Source organism: Mesocricetus auratus, unplaced genomic scaffold (genome assembly GCF_017639785.1).
Source record: "Mesocricetus auratus isolate SY011 unplaced genomic scaffold, BCM_Maur_2.0 Super-Scaffold_100043, whole genome shotgun sequence".
Taxonomy (NCBI): Eukaryota; Metazoa; Chordata; class Mammalia; order Rodentia; family Cricetidae; genus Mesocricetus; species Mesocricetus auratus.
This window is the reverse complement of record NW_024429220.1, coordinates 3590053-3611796: the sequence shown is the minus strand read 5'-3', so window position 1 is coordinate 3611796 and position 21744 is coordinate 3590053.

The following is a 21744-nucleotide window of genomic DNA, read 5'->3' as shown; positions in this document are numbered from 1 at the left end:
CTTGGGTTAGTCAAGTTGATTTTTGTGACCTCAGAATAGCCTTCTTAGAGCGTGTAGCCTTCTTGGAGAGTTTATACTGTACCCCCATTTAAGCAAGAAGATCCATTGATAAATTATGTCTGTGATGAAGTCAGTCAACATTGCACAGTTTTCTCAGTGATTGATGTTTTCATCTAAAATACTTCCCTGTATTTTATAGTTATATAGTTATTTTATAGCACTCTCAATTTCAGGATTCTTTAGTTTGATTTTTTTTTGTTTTATCTCAATCAGTATGCTGGGAGGTAATACATAGCTTCTTGCTAGAATCCTATCTCCACTTTGACTGAGATAAAATCCACTAGCTGTCTTATACTTGTATCTGCTTTCCAAAGAATTGGGATGTTGATTTGAAACACGGAAATGGAAATTATGAGTAGCATTGTGAGGTGTCAGGCTGTTCAGACTACTAAAACAAATGACCAAAAATGAGGTCATTTGCAATGGGAATTTATTACCCCTAGTCAATTTGGAACTTGGAAAGACCAAAATTGGAGGAAATGGATGGTTACTTGTCTGGTAATGGTCCTTTCTTCAAAGGTGTTGCCTCTCAGCTTTTTAATAGTGTTAATCCCACTTTATAAAGGCACTAATTCTATTCACAGGGGAACCACTACCAGACTGAATTACCACACAAAAGTACTGTGTTTGAATATAATTATCTTATTGCAAAATATAAATTATGGGGTAAATAGACATCCAGAACACAGCAGGACAGTGGCATGATTAATAATGGAGGAATTATTAATAATTAATTATTAATAATGGAGGAATCACAAAACTTTCCCACTGTGATCCCAGGAGATTTCTTGATAAAATTCTATGGCAATGTTTTCTTGTGTTCTATAGGGCAATCCAATTTTCTACATGAGAATAATCTGTTATGGCTGGGGGACACCATCAGTCTATAAAGTGCATGAGGTCCCGTGTTTGGTCTTTAGCATCCCCATTAAAGGCTGGAGGAGATGGTGTAAGTTTGCAATTCCAGAAATATGGAGGGAAGAACAGAAGGATCCTCAGAGCTCTGCAGCCACAAGCCTACACATATCAGTAAGTTCCTTGTACGAGTGAGAGAATCAAAATAAGATTGGATAGCTCCTGAGGAACAATGATGTGACCTCTGGCCATCACATACATACTTGTGGTTGCTCACACATGGACATGCGCACACAGACACAGATGTACACATGTTAGCGCACACACATACATTGTTACTCCCTGTATTTATTGCTTACATTAACCAATGATATTATCCATCCATTTTAAAATTCTAAATGAACAGTAAAAGTAGTTTTGTGATTGGCTATATATTGGTAAAATTAATAGTTATGACATTCCAATATTAATTTCATAGCAGAAATTATTAAGTGTGATACACACAATTTTAGAGATTCCTATTCTATTTTGAGTGTTTTGTGTAAACAAAATCTCTTTACCAATGCCCCAAACTGTTGATCTATTTTATTTTAAGCAATGTATTCTTAAAGAAATAATACTAATTCCAATGGAAATATTGCAAATAGCACATGTAAATGTTATTATAGTGGCATTGTCTCTCTATGTGACGGTATAATATTGGCTGAAATTGTGTGACAGCTGCTTCTGAACTTACTCAGACTGGCAATAATCTAAATATCTGTCCCTTTCACTTTAGACAAGAAATCTGGGAGAGCAATGGCTTTATTTTAATTTTGAACACTTGGGGACTGACTTGGCAGCTATCTTATCTTGAATCTTAAAAGTTGAATCTGAGACAGGATATTGTGTGTCCATCTTCATGTTATTTATAAGAGTAAAAAAAACTGGACGTTCTAGAAAGCATTAAGTCATGGGAAACAATGGTCTTACAAAGGAAATGTGAGCGTGAGAGGAATGAAGCTTATGACTGGTGACCTATGAGGACGTAAAAACCTTATATTCAAAAATATAGGTTCAATATAAGAAAATTGGCACCACTGTAAAGAACGGAAAAAACTTCTGTTCAGGGATATATCTATCATTTCCCTCAGTAAGACAAAACATTATCTAGCAAAGTGATCCATCTTTCCTCAAAATTTAGTAAGATAGAAATTTCATACTCCGAATAATTTTTAAAAATTATTATTTGTTGAGGGGTATGTGCGTATGTCTATGTTCATGTGAATACCTTACATGCACGTGTCTATAGGGCTGGAGAATGGTCTGGAGCTGGATATAGATTGACTGTGAGCAGCCCTATATGCGTGCTGATGACTAAATTCCATCCTAAGACAACTATGTGCTATTCGCTATTCCAAACCCAGAAATTTTTTATTTATATAAATAATGTTTGCGTGTGGTGTGTGTGTGTGTGTATGTGTGTGTGTGTGTGTGTGTGTGTGTGTGGTTTGTGGTTACATGTGTCCAAGTGCATGAGAACATGCATGTGGAAACTAGAAGTTAACATTAGGCATCTTTTTATTTGACCTCTACCTAATTTTTAAAGACACGGTCTCTCTTCCGGAATCTAGAGCACTGTAATACTCTTCCTAGACAGCAAGCTACAGGGCCTCCTGCTTCTGCCTCTCTAGCAGTGGGATCACATGTGCAAACTGAGGCTCTGGGTGCTCTACTTAGATTCTGAGGATCCAATCTTAGGTCCTCATGGCTGCACAGCATGCACTTTATTAACTCAACCTTCTCCCAAGCTCTAAAGGATTCTTTTAAGAATGTCACGAGTTCCTTAAAGATGGTATTGTGTAATTAGACAAATAAAATCAAACTCTTTACATTAGAACAATCAAAGGGAGGCCTCGTTGCCCTCAGATTCTAGCTATCAATCTTTTATTTATATTTTAATATTTATTTGAGGATAGTTTGCAGTGCATGTTTTAAAAAACTAAAAATTATAAATCAGTTGTCTCACTGAGCAAAGAAAATATTGTTAGCAAAGAGAGCAGAGGAAAAGGGAGTGGAATTATACCCAGTCTCAAACAGGCCTTTCTGTGGAAACTATCATCACTTGCAAGGCAACCACTTAAGAGGACTGTGTCTTAAGCCTTGAAAATAAGAATTGTGATGCACTACATTACTGAGATATATTTCAAGCTCTCACTAACCCTTTATGTTTAAAATTATTAAAATAATTATACATTTACAAACTATAAAACCTATTATTTTATACATTGATATGTTCATACACATGTATAATTTTTCCTTTATCCTGTGGCTACATACCTTTGATCATCTGCATAACTCAGCAGCTTTAGGGAATAGTTTGGGGTAATGACAACAGAGATCTTACTTTTCCTCCAGCAAGCTGAGAGCTGTTATGTATGTCTTAAATTTCTCCTTTCAGCTCTCTAGCTCAGCCTTGCGGCCACATGTAATTGTGAGATTCTAGTGTACAAACAATAATATAATCCTTTTTAATGTAAAGAAGCAAAAATGGCATATTATTTTTATATTAGATAACTAACATTATCTCTCATTCAGTTCTCATAATATATGTTTGTATTTGGTTCTGAGAAGAGAATTCACATCTTTCTTAATTTAATTTATAAACATGATCATCCATATGAATAGAAAAATGAAAACAGAATAACTTAGGTATCAGCAACTATGTGTTTTTTCAAAAATATTATTATTTTAAAATATTGTTCACAGGGATTTTTCACTATACTTTAGAATAAACATTCATGAGACTGAGGACAAAAAAGGGAAGTAAATAATTTCTCTAAGATGTACTTATCATCTTAGAATACCATCTAAAATGGCACTTATAGTAAATCATAATTACTACAGGAGAAAGGTTATGGTTTGATTTTACACATCTTTTCAAATTCGGTTTAGTGTCACATAAATGTGGTTTTTCACATGAACTTCTTCATAAACAACACTTTCAAGAAAAACTAGTTCACTGCACAAATTCAAGAGACCTTTATTACTGGCTTGAATTATGGAATATTAATTCTGATGTCTTGAGTGTTTTGATTAAATCCTTATAAGTATACAAGATAAGAGCAGAATTCTTTGAGAATAAAAACTATTGATCAATCATGACTGAAAAATATTGTGGAAGTTAATGTCATACTTATGTATGCTAACTATAGACAGAGTTGGAAATTCACTTCTATTTTCAGAAGGAAGGATCATACTCAACAAGTTGGTCAATAATATTGCAAGCAGGGTTTAAAAATTTATATTGATCGTAGAACTTAATTTTATACTTATTCATTTGGTCTAAAGTAAAAAGAGCATTTGGAAGAAACCAATTGCTGAACAAACTATTAAAATAAAAAATACCTATATTGATCATCACTTGTTTTCTGGTTGTACACAGTCCTCCAAATCCTGAGATTCAGTCATCTCCTGATTTTTTTTCAAGAATGGAAATTTTAAACAATATTGTTTGCCTCTTTTTATGTGAATGTCTTACTAGTTGAGTAGCATGTATTTAATTGCTTTCCAACAATACAATATATCATTAATATGCAATGCAATTGAGTTTCTTTGTTAAGAGTAAAGGACTACACAAAGACACACATAAGTTTATTCATTAATTTCTATCCCTTTATTGTTATTTAGTTCACACATTGCTACGTTTTTACATTAGTTTTTGTTTGTTTTCTATTAAGAAAACGTTAAATGTAAGCTATCAGAAAGTTTTGCAAAAATGCTGCAAGAACTGCAACTGTTGTTTACCAAGATCTGTTATCACTGTTTAGTTCAGGTTGTTTCTTCTCTGCCTTTGTTCTCATTCTTTCTTACAATCTATCTCTTTCTACAGACACACATCGCCTCCTATGCTCCTCCTCACACTTCCTAACTGCCTAGCATTTTTCTTAGGAAAAGCAATAATTTAAGTTGTGAGAAAGTTTGGCCTTCTCTTTTCGTGATAATATAGCCTGAATGAATTTAAATGCTAAAACCTTCTTGATTTTTTTCACAAACTGAATCTCAGATAATGACACATGCTTCCCAAGTAACTAAAATTTCTAAATACAGAATTGTTGCAACTAATTTTCTTCAGTTATCTAATAATAAATGGTTTGGGAGGGCATTCATTTCTACTCTAAGATGGCAAACTAAAGGCACATTGATAACAGCTTTCTTCAGCGTGAAAGCAAAAGAGAAATAACAATACCTTGTCCACCACGAGCTTGATAGTATTCTTATTAGTTCCCATTTGCAAATTGCATATAGCCATTCTCTGCTATCTTTGAACAGATTGTAATTATATTTATAGAATGAAGTTAATATAACATTAGTGAAGTCAAGGGTCTAAAATAAAGAGATAAACTTTAGTACAAAGTGGGAATCTATAAAATTTAAAGAATAACATTTTGTCCTAGAACTTGCAGTAAAATAATTCATTCTATGTGCACAAATTGTTTATTGATCTGTCCAAATATTTCAGCTCCAATTTTAAAGCAAAACCAACTATATATGTTTTAGCATTCATAAGCTTTATATGCCATTCTTTAGAGTACATTGAATGTTTTCTGACAATGACTAAAAAGCATATTATTTCATATTTCAGGTAAGAATTATTATCCTCAGTTATAACATTTGTTAATGTTAATATTACAAGCTATCACTTTGCATAGAGAATATTTATTATAACTACAATTAATTATATAGCAATTAGCAGTTAGTAATATTCTCATTGCCAGCATCACTAGGAATTTTTTTGTTTTGTTTTGTTTTTTGAGACAAGGTTTCTCTGTGTAGCTTTAGACCCCATACTTGCCCTTGCTCTGTAGACCATGCTGGCCTTGAACTCACAGAGATCCACCTGCCTCTGCCTCCCGAGTGCTGGGACTAAAGGCATGTGCCACCAATGCCCGGAGGCATCACTAGGATTTTATTCTATTTTTATTTCATAAAAGTGAACATGAAAGAAAAGTTCCAGATTTAAAATATTATCTATAAGTTACTCTTTTCATTGGACAGGAATGTCAAATTAAGTAAAATCTTAGTGATTTTTGAAGTTTTAATATCTCTATTAAAAATTATTACTTTGTGGGTACACATTTATGGGTTACAGTGTGATAATCTGTAGACTCTCAAGAAATAATGAACATATCATAATGGCATTTCATTTCCTTGTATTTTTTAAATATTTTATCATATAGTACCAGTACCTGTTTATGAGACAGAGCATGGTGTTTCCACATCTAGTGGCTGAAAGATAAATATCTTCCATTGACTCCTTCATGTGAACTGGTCCTATGTTGGGGGCAGTCTTGGGGACATTACAGAACCTTTACAAAGTGTAGGCTTGGCAAAGGAAGTATGCAATTCAGAGACAAGTGTTAGGATCCACAACCTCATCTGATTTCCATTTCCCATCTGTCTGCTTCCTGTGTGCCGACAAAAAGTGACCATGTCTATTCCTGCCTGTCCCCATGCCTTGTCCATCGTTATGCACTGTATATTGCTGAAACTGTAAGGTAAAACAAACTCTTTCTTCTTCAAGTTGCTTTTCAGTCATGGTGTTTTATCACAGCAACAGAAAATTAGCTAGTACACTACACATTCATGATGTATACTGACGACATCCAAGTAGTCAAGGTGCCCATTTCCACTGCTTTTTGTGTTTGAAACTTGAAGCTGTTTTCCTCAAGGTATTCAGAAAATATTCAATAGATTATTCTGAAATCAGTCTTTTTGAAATCCGAGATTATTCTGAAATCAAACTTTTTGAAGAAGCTAAATGAAATAGAAATAAGACATTAGGAAAATGATAAAATTTAAAAGGACAAAGAAGTGTGCAATTTCAGGACATGGTTACACAGGCTGCATAGCTAACATGGATTATATGAGATCCTGCCTCAAAATATCAAATGCATACACATCTAAAAGCTAAAATGTAAATATTTCCTTTATAATATAGCATCTTTTGGTGACATAATGTCTTCAAAATGATACCTTTGGGTTTAAACAAACGTTTTAATATGAATTAGTTTTACTTAATTGCTGCTTAATATTAAAAACATTGTTTCATTCCTCTAAGTTTTTATTTTCGAATCTGTCAGACTATATTTTATCTTATTTTATTCTTCTTATTATGAATTTGTTAAGTAATGCATATAATTTCAGTTTCCTGAAAATTTCCTTTTGTGTTTATATGCAAAATTATGAAATGTATTTGTATAATTTATTATAAACCTGGATGAATATAGGACAACATATTCATTGTTAAAGACTGCATGTCTCTTGAATACAACTAATAAAATTAATATCAAAGACTATATTTACATATTACTTACTCAGAGATTTTCTTTTGGTCATTTCACTAGCTTCAACTCATTAAAAGAATGGTTTTAGAACTTGATTAAAATAGAGCTCTAGATTTTACCAGATGGCTCTCTGAAATTATTCTTGTCTGCTTTAACCTTTAAATATTTTACCATGAAAATACGCAATCAGTTGCAAAGATTGTCTTCAAGGAAATCCCAGTTGTTCAAAATATGCTTGGTAGTAATCCCAATGAGGAATCATGGTAAGAAAATTTCTGTAGAGCATCAAATGCATGCTGTTGACTCAAACGAATCTATTTCAAACCTAAGATTTTTGCAGAACAGAGAGTATTTTGGGAATGCTTGTATTTAAAGTTGGTTTACTAAACTGTCAGTCTTAAATTTGCATGAAAATATACCATGGATTAAATGCTCTAGGATTTTTTTCTTACTGCTTTATTAATTTTACTTTTGTGAGTATAATTACATCATTTATATCTTCACTTTCCTCCCTTCAATACGTCTCAAATTCATTCGTTTTCAAATTAGCGGCCTCCTTTCTTCCTTAGTTGCTGCTACTTGTGTACATGCATATTCCTAAATGCAGCCTGCTCAGTCTGTATGACGTCACTAGTATATGTATGCTTTGGGATATGATGGTATTTTAATCATGTGAAGAAAATTTCTTTTTATGTCTCTTGACTCTTCAATGCCAACTATTTAAAAAGATGTACAGAAGCCAGATAATATTTCTACAGAAGTTTTAAAATGTTCAGAAACCAAAGTTGAAAATGAAACTATTTAAATTTAACTCAACTAAAAGAAAACATTGTTTGATTTGAAAAGATATATTCATACAAAAATAAAATGGGTAGCCTTTGAGGACCTGCCTTTAGAGCTGCAGGTGTAAAGAAGCTGGATTCCAGACTGCCTCAAAGAATGCGACCCTAACACACTTATTATTCCAGGGAATGCTGTAAAAGTAAGCTGGAGAGGGATACTCTCTCGGAGGGCCTAGACCCTGCCCCAAATGATGCGACAGACTCTGGAGATTCCCCACTGAAGGCCTCACCCTCCCTGGGGAACAGGAAGGGGATGGGATGGGGGTCAGTGGAGAGCAGTGGAGGATGGGAGGGAGAAGGAACTGGGATTGATATGTAAAATAAGATTTATTCTAATTAAAAAAAAAGAGTAAGCTGCTTATCTTTTGTCTTTATCACACAACCAATTCCTAGGTTGTAAAACCTTCTATGTTTCCAAATATTGATTAAGTTTTATGAGTAATTTATTGTTCATGAAATTCCATCTTAACATGCAGAGAGAAATCTGTCCCTAGCTACACAAGTGAGGACAATTATTTCTCAAGTTTCTTCATTTATTTTGAATTTAAAGTAAACTTTTTTCTTTTTTCCTAAACTTTCTTATTTTTATTTAAATTACAAACAACTTGCTTCACATGTCAATCCTAACTCCCTCTCCCTTCCCTCCACTCCCCACCAATCCCCCACCCCATTCCCACTCCTCTTCCAAGGGAGGGTGAGACCCATCATGGGGGATCTTAAAAGTCTGTAATATCATCTGGAACAGAGCCTAGACTGAGAGAGCATCCCTCAATGTAGAATGAGCTCCCAAAGTAGATTTGGATGCCAGGGACAAATACTGATCTACCAGCCCAGGCCCCACAGACTGCCAAAGCCTCCTCACTGACACACATGTTCAGGGGGTCTGGATCAGTTCCATGCTGGATTCTCAGCCATTAGTCTGGGGTCCATGAGCTCCCCCTTGTTCAGGTCAGCTGTTTTTGTGGATTTCACCAGTCTGTTCTTGATCCCTTTGCTCATCACTCCTCCTCCTCTGCAACTGGGTTCCAGGAGTTCAGTGGTGTCTGCCTCTGCTTCTATCAGCCACTGGATGAAGGCTCTAGGATGGCCTATAAGGTAGTCATCAGTCTCATTATTGGGAAAGGGCATTTAAGGTAGCCTCTCCAGTATTGCTTAGATTGCCAGTTGTAGATCTCTGGAAATCTCCCTAGTGCCAGATCTCTCCTCAAACCTATAATGGCTCCCTCTATTATGGTATCTTTCATCCTGCTCTCCTCTATTCTTCCCCTGACAGGAATTTCCTGCTCCCCCATGGTCCCCTCTCCCCTCTTCTACTCCCCCTCACTTTCTCCCTTGATATTACATCATTTGTAATATCAAGAATCTGGAAGCAAACTAGATCCCCCCAACTGAAGAGCAGATAGAATGAATGTGGTACATTTACATAATGAAGTGCTACTCAGCAGAAAAAAACAAAAACAAAAACAAAAAACAATGGAATGTTGAAATTTCCAGGCAAATTGATGGCACTGGAAGAATCCATCCTGAGTGAGGTAACTCAGTCACAAAAAGACAACATGGTATGTACTCATTCATATATGGAGTTCAGACATGGAGTAGGGGATTGCCAGCCTACAATCCCACATCCATTGTGTCAGGGAAACAGGGAGGACTCTAAAAGAGATATGCATGGTACCCCAGAGTAGGCAAAGTAAACTTTTCTGCAAAACACAAAGTTGTTGTGTTGTACTTTCTGTATAAATATTAGAAGTAATAACATAATAATGAAGAATTATGCCTGAGATTATATGAAAGTCTTCACTAATATATAAATTATATACTTATCATAGGAATTGACTTCATGTACAGTCTCAAAAAGAATTTTTAGAATTCCTAAAATTGACTTCATAAATATGTAGCTATGTAGTTTCATTAGTGCTGTCAAGTTTAGAGAAATATATACAAAGAAATTTCTGGACTTCGGAATCCTATTCTTTATTACCCTAAGCATTCAGCACACTGTGTCGTTTTCAGTCTTAATTTTGTAAAATGTACTACTTGTTAATGGGATGAAACACAGATTTTTTTGATATATTGACTGCATTATGAATGTCTGAAGCTTCTAGACAAATTAAATTTACTTAAGTATTGCTTTTGATGAAATATGGGTGAGTATAAAAAATCATCAACTTTATAAGTAATGTTTTGAACTTGTAGGTCTCTCCTGTCTTCTGGATACTTATATTAATATGTCTTCTTAATGACATGATCAAAATTAACTGAAGAAATTGATATCAAACCATTATAAATATGTTCAACACCATTCACTACCACCAATTCTAATAAAAATTACATCATATTTTTAAAATTATCATTAAATGATATCATTTAAATGATGGGATATAATTTATTTCCATTGCTTTATTCTTATTTCCTTTTCTCATCTTGTTTTTTTTTTCACTTTTAAACAGTTTACAAACAAGTCTTTGAGTATTCTAGGTGGCTGTTACCACAAACTTATACAGAGTTTTCAAATTAGGTCTTTAAATAATTCACTAGCGACAAACACTAAATTAACACTGTACTTCACTGCTTGCTGTAGGAAATTATTTTAAGGTGTGCTACATTTGTTCATGTTGTAGAACATTTGTTTAATTATGCGAATATGTATTGCTTTTGTTTATGTTGACTTTGTTTATTTTTGTGAAGTTGTGCTACTTTGTCTGTCTAAAACACCTGATTCATCTAAATAGCCAATAGTGAAGCAGGACAAAGGATAGGCAGGGCTGCCAGGCAGAGAGAATAAATAGGAGTAGAAATCAGGGAAGACAAGGACCAAAAGGACAAGGAGAGGAGGACGTAAGGGGCTGGCCACCAAGCTACCCAGCCAGCCATGGAGTAAGATGGAAAGCAAGATTTACAGAAGAAAGAGAAAGAGAAAACCCACAGAGAAAAGGTAGACAGGATAATTTAAGAAAATCTGGCTTGTAACAAGCCAATCTAAGTCCACGAATTTATAATAATAATTAGCTTCCATGTGCGTGATTTATTGGGGAGCTGGGTGGCAGGCTTGCCAAAAGAGTAATAGTAAAAAAAAAAAAAAAAAAAAAACAACTACAACAGCAGCATTCCTAAAATTTCCCAAAATTTTACTGGATTATTAACATTAATCTTAGATATTTTTGAAGATTATATTATTGATTATATATTGATTGATTATATATTGGTTACATTAAATACTGAATATTTAATGTAAAGAAAATTTGCCATGTAAATATCCCAAAGAATATTCTAAAACATTTTAAATAAAAGGCAATTTTACTTTAAATGGCAAAGCTATTTAATATTTTTCTGATTACAAATAAAACCATATATCCAAATGCAGGAGAGTTAGCTCAGCAATTTCTGAATATTATGAATCTGCTGCCAGGTATTTCTGGATTTTTAGTTCTTGTCATGACTCCACTTGACTGTGAACGACTTGAAGACAGAAAATGTTTTTATTCATATTCTTCTATTATGCATAATTTATATTGACAATAGCAAGGAAAGTATATTACTTTTCTAGGTATCCAATGTGCATTGATTGCATTAATACTCAGATCACCATTGTCAGATGCATCAATTTAGAAGGACAAATTCATTACCTGCTATAATTCTTTTGTTTAAAAATTTCAAGTGTTTAAATGTGGGAGCTAAGCTGACATATTCACTTGAGTAATTGTCTGTGGTAAAAACAAAATATAATGAAGAAAGGATAAAGCTGATAATGTAGAGGAGTGAAATTGGCCCCTAATGAGTCAATGGAACCAGCCAGAAGAGTGCTCTGGGAAGGGAAAATGTTCAAATGTCTAAAAACAGAATAAAGACCCCACCCTGAAAATTCAAAGGAGTGGATTATGGGTCAAGAAAAACATGGTCTTTAAATGGCAAATGGGGCATTAATGGCATTGTCAAAGTCATTGCATTGTGTAAATAGATTGAAGAGCAATTCACATGTGTAATGAAGTAAGTTCTTAGGTGATAATTTTTCATTTAGAAAGTAAAAGCAAAATAATTAAGTAATTCCATAACGATGTGAGAGACCAGTGATTATACAGATGAATTTTTATCTGTCTCTGCAGATCTCACTTGCCCTCTCAGAATCTCAGTTTGGACTTTTGGAGAGAATTATCTTTGTGATTGGACATTCTGTGTTTGAATTAGATTACAGCCATACATGTACACCCATGTACTCACCTCACTCATGCACACCACACAAACACACATGCTCACACTCATACACACACCATACACACAGCTGCTCTTTCTCACACACAGGCACATACACATATTTACAAAAGAAAAAAGAAATCAGTCTGGACGTCGCTAGATGTTTATTTAGGTACAGTCACACAGGAGTGCAGGAATGGGCCTTTATTCTTACAAATGTAGCATCACAGCTAGGTTAGACATTGGATGCCTTTTAACACCACTGCAGCCTGCATAACATCTTCAAGCACCATGAAAGGTAGCTACTAGGAGAAATTAGTTCCAGCTGTATTTCTCTACCTTTTCTATTTTCTTCAGTAACTAATGTTTAATGTAACACTTTTCACTTCACTCCAAAATTTTTTAATCACTTTTAAATATATTATTCAATTTAATATTCACTATATATGGTACAGTTTGATAAAGTGATAAATGTAAAAATCAAAGTTAAGTGTTTTGAATGACAGTCTCATATATCCTAGACTGTCCTCTGTAGAATGTAGTCTTCCTTGCCAGTCACCTTGGGCCCTGCCGCGGTGTCTGAACCCACAAATAACACACAGAACACTATATTAATAATGAAGCTGTTGGCTGTTTGCTTGTTTCTTACTGGCTAGCTCTGACTTAAGTATTTAACCCATAATTGTTAATCTAAGTATTTCTCTTACCGGAGAAAAGGGCCTGGACCTCTTACTCCTCTGGCGGGCTACATCGTGTCTGCCTCTGCCTCTTTTTCCCAGAATTCTCCTTGACTCCTAGTCCCACCTATATTGCTTCCCTATTAGCCAACAGTGCTTTATTCAACAACCAATAAGAGACAGATTTACAGAATGACATCTCCTGTCAGTCCTTAGAATTGTTATGTCTTTGAGGATGTCCTTGAACTCATGATCTTCTTGTTCTCACTTTACAAATGCAGGAATTACAAGCATGTACAAGTTCAAAATTAATCCACATAAAAATTAGTTTTATAAATTTTTATGAGCAACATATTAATTTTTTTATTTTTCTATTTTTTAAAAATAGCTATTACAGATATCTGACTAAGCATCTCTTTCCAAACTACTCTGAGATCTCCCCATCCAAATTGACACCTTTTCTGTGCCTCACTAGAATAAAACAGTTATTAATAAAATCAAATAAGATAAAACAAAAAGAATCAAACAAGCTTAAGTACAATAAGGCAAAGAACAAGCTGAAGAAAAAGTATGAGAAACTCATATAGACACACAGGAATCCCATAAAAGGACAAAACAGAAAACAATACTAAATATTCAAAGGACCCATATATTTAAAAAAAAGTCCCATCAAAACATTATGTGACAAAGAACCTCCAGAGATGCCACTGAGTGACTTTTGTGTTGGTCATCTACTGCTGGGCATACAGACTGCATTTAAGGGTGGTTTGTGCCCACAGTGAGACTCGTTTTCATTTGTGAATGGTTATCAGCTGGAGATTGCTTCTGTGTTAGGGGTGGGGCATGTACCCACAACTCCACTCAGCACTGAGATCCCACCTGGTGCAGCCCAGTGCAGGCCTGCGCATGCTGCCTAGTCTCTGTAAGTTCATATGTACACCAGCACCACTGTGTTTAGAAAGCCTTGTTCATTGGTGTCCTCCATCTCCCGTGGCTCTTATAAGCTCTTACAAGGTCTCTTACTCTTTACGTTCTCTAACTAGGGGTGACTATTTATTCCCATCTACTGCAGGTAGAAGCTTCTCTGATAATTGCTTAGCAAAATACTGATCTATGTTTTCAACAAGAAATAATGAAAGACCCAGAGACTGACTTTGGGTTTCAGACTTCCTGCTGAAGGTCAGAAAAGCACAGCAGCTGGTCACTAGCTCTCACCTTTAGCTCAGGCTGAAATGGCTGACCCACACACGAGCTCTTCAAACTGCTGCCTCTCCTCAGTGTGGCTGGAGACTGAATGCCTCTCTGAGACATTGCTTCTGTCTTATATACTTCCCTAATAGTGAGGTTAAATACTGAGCTACAGTTCTCTTTTAGACTGATTCACTCTTGTGTAGATCTGGGTGTCCTTGGACTCACAGGCATCCATCTACTTCTTAGTCCTGAGTCTAAGCTTCCTAGCTTCTGGTTGATGGGATTAAAGGTGTGTGCATGGCTTCTGAGGCTTGTGGCTGACTTTGCCTTCTGAATACTCAGTCAAACTTTAATAAATCATAAATAATATCTCACGACATATGTGTAGAAGAATGTCATTAGGTCTCTTTTTCTTGCTATGTTTCCTTTGAAGAACCGTAGAATTTGATTTTCTCCTATGACCTTGGCCTATCTGGTCTTAGGTTCTTGACTATCCAAGCAATGTTAGGCAGGAGTTCCATCTTTTGGAGTGATCCTTAATTCCAATCAGGTATATGTTGGCTACTCAGTTCCACAGGTTTGTGCGTTAGTGCATCTTGCAGGTACACCATTAGTATTCTCTTTTGGTAGCGTGCAGAGCACCTTTCAGTACCATTGCCAAGAGTCTGTAAGGGTTAATCTCTAGAGAGTTACAAGCTTAACTGTTCCAAGTTCAGTGAGTTGTGCAGATGTAACCTTTAGCAATAGGTTCTTATGGTCAGTCTGTTGATTGCAACCACTAGCCTTGCAAATAGCTTAGATTGTTTGAGGTTTTATGGGGCCCCTTTAGCAAACAATTTGATTAGATATAACTCATTCCTAGGACTGGAAGCTTCATTGGTGATAAGGGGCAATTTCATTTAGATTGCCTTCATACTTACACATATTTTAAGAAGCTTTTACTATATTAGGTTTGCATATGACCCTTCAAGTGGTCCTTAGTTTAAGCTGTCTTCCCTGTGTTAACTTCCTCACCTCCCTCTTTTTCCCCTGCCCATGTGATGCTGTCATTCAAGTCATGCCCACCCCCTTCATCCATAATTATCTCTTCTATGTTTTCCTACTAGGAAGATCCATCCCTTCCCCCAAGTCCCTTAATCTGTAGCTGACCTCTGTGGTTACACTAATTTACTAATTGTAGCTTGCATACGGAAGACGTAACAGATAACATCCATCTACATACAAACACATACCATGTTTGTCTTTCTTGGTCTGACTTACCTTACTCAAAAATGATTTTTTTTCTACCTCTGTCCATTTACACTCAAATTTCATGATCTCATGATTTTAAAGGTTGAGTGTGAAAATGCACCATGCTCCTTTTTATTTTTTTTGAAAGCCATTTATCTGTTGACAGACATTTAAGTTGTTTCTAATTTCTGGGTATTATGAATATAGCAGTAACAACACGGTTGAGTAAGTGCCTGTGCACTAGGATGAGTGTTCCTCTTAGTATATTCCCAAAATAGATCTAGTGACAGATTTATTCCCAGCTTCCTGAGGAACTACCACACTAATTTTCATAGCAGCCAAGGTTTGTGGTGTTTTAGCAATCACATCATGCCATCTAGTTCTGATGGGTAACTCAAGGACTGAAAAAAATATTTATATTGTTTTAGGGAACGGAAGCCTCACTGACCAGCAATTCACATGGAAGATTCCATACTTGGGATAGCCAGCAAGTCACTGCTACTGTTAGCAACATTATCCAGCCAATCATGATATCGCTTTTAAAATCTTCATTTCTTCTTCTTTTTCTAAGTTTTTAGTAAGAGTCATATAGTACCCTAGGCTAGCCTCATAATTATACTCCACATCTCTTGTCTCAGTCTTCTAAGAGTACCGCCCAGTACATCTTAAAACTTGATTTTCTATTCACTTTTATATGTCACAATTATGCCTGTTCTTGCTATGAGGAGAGCCCTTTCTTTAGTACACGCTTGTTCTATTGTGTGCTACCTCATCACAATCACAAAGATATGGATCACTCATTTGCTGAACCTATAAAATGATCCATGATCAAGCTCTCTCTGTCTCTGTCTCTCTCTCTGTCTCTCTTCTCGCTCTGCCTCTCTGTCTCTCTGTCTCTGTCTCTGTCTCTGTCTCTGTCTCTCTCTCTCTCTGTTAACTTGCTTAATTCAGTTATTTGCTATAGCCATGGAAAGTTATTATCAGTTTCCTGATCTTTAAAAGTGAAGTATGAACTTAAAGAATTTCACCTAACAAAGTTCACGGTACCATGAGGTTTTCAGGAACAGAATTTTAATTGGTAGTTTAATATGACCTCATTGCCCGTCACCTTGCAAAATTCCGTTTTTACTTATAATAATTTTCCTGTATTGTTAACTGAATTTTCTACCTAACATATCACATGATCAAAAGAGCCTTACTCTCTATTTATTTTAATGAAAAATAAAATTAAAGACAAAAATTGTACACAGTGTATTTTGAAATGTGAACCAACTAGGAAATGCACAAGTCATGCTAACTGACATTTGCATTATTCTGTATATTTATATTTCCTGCTAGAAAACACTTTAAATCAACCCTTAGGACTTTCAAAGATATAGTAATTATTGACTGTAATTGTCATCATGTATAATACATGATGATATAACCACATCGTATATAATACTTAAAGTTAGCTAAAGTTGTGTATCATTTGCCAATATATCTCTACATCTGTCTGACTCGTAACTCTTAAGAGTTTTGTTTCCTTCTTATGCTTCAGGGTTTGATAAACTGAACATGAAGTTACATATGTTAAGGACTTCAGAGTCACCAGCTTTATAGGATGTGTTGATCTACTTACTGTAATGTTGTTGGCTTGTGGTGCCACAACACAGACCCAGAACTACATAAACAAATGAGAATGACTTCCTTTCAATAACATTGTGTTTATAAGTATATGATACTATTATATGTGCTAAATTTTTTCAGTACCCACCTCTTTATGCATTACATACTTAGCTATCTCCATAATTAAATAAATGTAAGAATACATATATGTGTGTATATATACATTGCCTATATATGTACAATCTAGAATATATATGTATGTAGTCTACATGTAGATATATGATGTACAAATATTTTCTCTTATATTAACAATTTACTTTCTTTAAAGTATATCATTTTAAAGGATTTTAATTTTCATGTTCAAGGTATAGCTTATATAATTTTGTTTTTCATTACAAGATTTTGTTTGTCTCCATTCCACATGAATTTTCATTTATATTTTGTCCTAATCGTTTCACTTTTTGGTTTTTGCTTACAATTTTTATGATTTTTCACTTTTATGCATCATATTTGTGCCCAAATGGATAGTCAAATCAATACTATTTGTGAAATAATCTTATTTTACAGTACTGTCCCACTACCCTTAGCAAAATTTTGTTACCTTAAATTTAAAAATTTATTTATGTACACAGTTATGCCATCATTTTTCTGACAATTATTTTTTTATTCCATGTTCAGGATTACAGTAGCTTCACGTGAAGTTTTAGTTAGTTATTTTTTCTGATGCTCAGAAGATTTCCGTATAAACTTCAAGAGAATCCTGTCATTTTCTTTGAAAGAGCATAATAAAGCTAAGGTCAGGACTGGAAACTATAAACTACTGCCCTCTTAATTATATTTACTCTTCCTGTTTAGGAACACGATTGTTGTTGACTTACTCAAATAGTTATTAAGTTACTTAAATAGATTTATGCTTTTGCGACATTTATTTCTTGCTTTTTGCTGATGTAAATGTACATTAAAAAACTTTCAATTTGCAATTATGCTGTCTAAAGATAATCAACATGTGTGTGCTCTTTTACTGTGACAAATTTCCTAAATAGCCATTAGTTCTGATTATTTTTATTTTTAGGAATTTCTATGTATAAAATTATATCCCTACAAATAGAGACAAATTTACCTTCTTTTCTTTTCTAGTTTTATATATTCCAAGGGAATTTTGAACATTGAGAAATTAAGCAACATAGATTCTGCTAGGCAAAATCGCACATTAAAAGTCATAAACGGACAGCTCAATTTTGGTTAACTGGATTTCAGATGTGCTCATTAAAACTTGAGTTTTTTTGTTGTGTACTTAGTTCCCTAGGATTCCTTAAACTTTCTCCAGCTGAAATGTCATTAATGTAATGGCTGAAATGAGCCTGAACCTCCTTGGAAGGTTTAATAAACCAACCAAGAAGTGAAAGTTTTGTAGAAGGGTTGGCCCACAAGTCCTTTACAAACATAACTGGTTGTCTACGATATCACATGTCTTAGTCGTTGTCACTGTGAAGACACACCATGAACACAGATCTTAAAGCATTTGAATGTTGCTTGTGTATATTTCCCACACCTTTCTTGCATCCTTGGACTCTAAAGCCAAAGCCACGTGGCTGGAGCTGCCACATTCGACCGCTTCATAGGGCTGGAACCTGGTCCTGTGCTTCAAATACATCACCATCAGCATTCGGGTTTTCAGTGGTTTCCTTCACTGCCTAAGCTTTTCTTTAATTCCTTCTCAGAAACTGGAAATTCGGGTGCAGGTAGGGGTAGAGGACTGGGACTTTGGGCAGGGGATATTGTCTTGCTCTGTGGTCACCACTCCCTTTACTCCTTTTAGGATGAGGTTTTTCTTTAAGCTTACCTCTCTGAGCACTGAGCAGTCTCCAGTTCACTGCCTGTGGCTCCTTTTGTCCTCAAACTGTACAGTTGTATTTCTTCCTTCTCAGCTTGCTTCTTTTCATTATAGAGCTACAAAAGAGTTACCACCAAGAGCCACATGACAGAGGTGCCTTGATAACTTTCCCTGACAATGCAGTTAATGCAATTTAGCCTTGGACAGATTTTTTTGGACAAAGGCAGAAGGCAGCCACATTCTTCACCAAAATATCACAACAATAAGCTCTAGTCCCTTACTAATATTCTTCTCTGAAGCCTCTAGAGGTAGGCCATCTTAATTTACCTTGCTCTCAGCGCTACTCTCTTCCCTACTCCTAAAAGTATGTCCTATTGAGCCCTGTTTAAGGCATCCAACTGCTTTCCTAATCCTAAATCCAAATCTAAAGACAAGGAGCATGGCCAGCCTTTCAGCAATACCCCACTCCCTGGTCTGAATTTCTGTCTTAGTGGCTGTTCTAATCCTGCAAAGAGATACCATAATCACAGTAAGTTTTATAAAGGAAGTCATTTAATTGGGGCTTGGGGCTTGCTTACAGTTTTAGAGGTTTAGTCCATTATCAGAATGTCAGGAAGCACCATGGCAGACAGTCAGATATGGTCCTGGAGAGGTAGATGAGAGTTCTACATCTAGAACCATAGGCAGTAGGGAGAGAGAGAGAGACAGAGAGAGAGAGAGAGAGAGAGAGAGACAGAGAGAGAGAGAGGACTGGAGACTGTGCCTGTTTTGGGCTTCTGAAACCTCAAAGCCCACCCCTGGTGACATAGGCAAACCCTCCTAATCTATCTCAAGTAGTGCCTCTGCCTAAAGAAAAACATTTAAGCCTATGGCTCCATGTCTACTCCAACCACCACGTTATACTACTGGGATTCACTGTGGCATGCTACAAAAGTGACATGTAAAAATATGTGACTAAATTAGGTCATATAAATGAAAATAGCAATGACAAAATGGGAAGAAAACACTGTGTTTCTTTCTAATACTGTCACTCAGGGATAGTTTCCATTCTGTATATCTCATAACTTAAATGAAGCATAGACATAGCCATCACATATAAAATCTAGAAATACACATGGCCTAAGAAATCATAAAATAACTTGTAAGGTTGTTATTGCAATTTGAGCATTCCCATGTATCCTGAAGCCATAGTATGGTCGATATGAAAAGTTTCCAGTGATTTCTCATCCTTTTCACCTTTGGAAGCATTAAAGAACAAAGTATGGGGTTGTACAATGACAATGTGAACTGAAAACTATCTGTTTTATGTGTACTTCTGGCAGTTGTCTGTGTGACATGTAAGACAATCCAATCTCAGAGTTTAGAGTCTACTATATGGTTATTAAGTCAATCTTCCATAAAACTGAATAGAGAGAAATTGGAAAAATTTGCCAAGATAAATATAGTAGTTTTGTGAGAAAATTTATTTTTCTCTTACTGATTTATTTGATTTTTCTAAAGTAACTTATTCTAAGTTGCATGGTTTTTAAATTTTTATAGAAATCACCAAAACAGGATTAATCATAAACTACATAATTTACAATTCTAGGAACCATTAGTCATTTCATATCTCCAATGTAATGCATTTAATACTAATGAAGAAGAAATAATTTATGTTTATACATTCAATGCTGGAAACATGCATTGCACATTATCTTAATTTATATAGCAACTTGCATCTTGTATCAGTGGCCAATGATGAACTCTTCAAAGACTAACACTGTATTATTTTGCCTTTTATCCTTATTGAGTTGTCTTTTAAAGATATGAAGATCATTGCTTCCACAAATACCTAGGAAAGAACAGCAGCAGGCCCTTTATATTAGGTTCATCAAGATTTACCTTTCCCCAAAGCAGGAACTCTAATCTGTTGAAGGTTTTTAAAACGCCTTGTTACATGCTTTTGTAAACCAGCATTAATTACTACTATTGCTTGAACATTTAAGCAGCTACTGCTTATGATATAATACAGCTGCTAAGGAAAAAAATTTGCATAACTTCTAGCCAGCTTGGCAGCTTGCTACTGAGCTGTAGTACCCTGGGCATGGAACCTTCTACTGCTCTGGTGACTCCACACACAGAAAACTAAACCTCCATAAACATGAATATTATACACTCATTTGGCTACTAGCAATGCCTGCCGCTGCTTTCCAATGACTTTTTTGGCCCAATGACTTTGTCTACCCGTATGCAGAAATTAGTAAGACAGTCTACTGAAAATTAGCTCTCCCACTTGACAGCAACCAACTCCAGGTAAGTCGATGTACTTTATTAAAATTGTCCCTCTAATTGCCCTTAGTAATGCCTTATATATAATAATCCTGTCCTAACTTTCTTTGGCTTATATGTTCCATAATTCCTTTGCTGTCATTGTTTTAGTTTAGTAAGCTAATATACTGGCTATTGATTGGATGGTAAATGTCTTCCAAAGCCCAGATTTAAAATCTAAGTCTTCAGAATGAGCCTACTAGATGACAGTATATAATTTAGTGGAAGGTTCTCAGGTAATTTGACCTCAAAAGTAAATCCTATATAATCTCATTCATGTGTAGAATCTAAGAAAATTGATCTCACAAAAGGGAAGGCTAGAATGATGCTGTAAAATCGATGGGATTGAAATGGGTGTTGGTGTGAAGTCTCAGCCACAAGGAATAAGGGCTAGAAATATATTTTACATGGTAAGTATAGTTAAGGACATATTGTATATTTGAAATATTTTTTCCGTCAGCATGAGAACTGAAGTAATGCACATGGCAACTAAATTATTCATTTACAGTGTATGAACGCTGTGGTGGTTTGAATAGTTATGGTCCCATAGACCCATGTGTTTGAATGATTAGTCCATGGGAATGGTACTTTTAGGAGGTATGGCCTTGTTGAAGTAGATGTGG